A 1146-nucleotide genomic window follows, 5' to 3' on the forward strand; every position below is an offset into this window, starting at 1 on the left:
ATTGTCCCTTAATACGGCCCCCATAGCTGAGAACTTTTTTATTACTTGCATTCGGTCTTTGAACGAAAATATTAATTTATTTTAAGTGGTACTATTTATCATACAATAAAAGTCAAAAATCAATTTTTTATGTACGTTTTTAGTCAAATATAAAAAAGGTAGGTAAATGGGCAGCAATCTGCTTTACATCCCAAATATGTCAAAATATTTTACCTGCTTGATACTTAATAGTTAAGAATAAATTATTTGAAATAATGCGCAATTTCCTTTTAAAAATACTAATTTTTGCCAACTTTTTTCTCTGCTTTTAATTTAATAGAAAATTTAAATTGAGAAGTATGTAATAATTAATAACTATAATAATTAATGGGTAAGTAATAAAGGAGTTGAAGAGCACTTGTAATTTATGATTTTTATAGATTTTTTTTAATTAATAAAGAAACATACATTTTACCACCCATTTAAGTATTAATGATTGATTGATGTTGTTAGCTAAATTTATTTAATTGTATAATATTTGTAAAAATTAAAAAAAAAACATTAGCATGAATAGCATGTACTATTTTCATGTAACATATTTTTAGTTTACTATATTATTGAGATTAGGTTTCTTCTGGAATGCAGATTGTTAGATTTTATTTTTAATCTTCTTTTAAATTAACTTGAGTAGTTGAGTATTTACTATCTAATAAATTAAAAAAGGATAAATATAAAAAAAAAATAATTTAATGGTAATAAAGGTGGGTAAGTGGATGTCACTCTGCTGTACAGTAGGTTACAAGTGGGTCACTGTATAACGGATGGTATTAAATTTGAATTCAATGATATAATATCATTGTATAAGAAAAACGATTCTGAGCGGAGACAGTATGTCAGTCTAGGTATAAGACATAATATTATATAGTCTATGATATTAAAAAAGGTACCTATAATAAATTCCAAATTAATCATATCACAAGATTTATTAGGTACTTATAACGCGTTATACATCAACAACAAACCGTGGTACTATCATAGATATATAATAGTATACTTTAGAAGTTTCAAGTACCCACAAATAATATTTATACAATCACAACAAAATAACTAAAATAGTTATTCTAGGTTTTTAATATGTAATTTCGTCCAAATTTGAACCTTAAAGTG

Source organism: Acyrthosiphon pisum, chromosome X (genome assembly GCF_005508785.2).
Source record: "Acyrthosiphon pisum isolate AL4f chromosome X, pea_aphid_22Mar2018_4r6ur, whole genome shotgun sequence".
Classification (NCBI taxonomy): Eukaryota; Metazoa; Arthropoda; class Insecta; order Hemiptera; family Aphididae; genus Acyrthosiphon; species Acyrthosiphon pisum.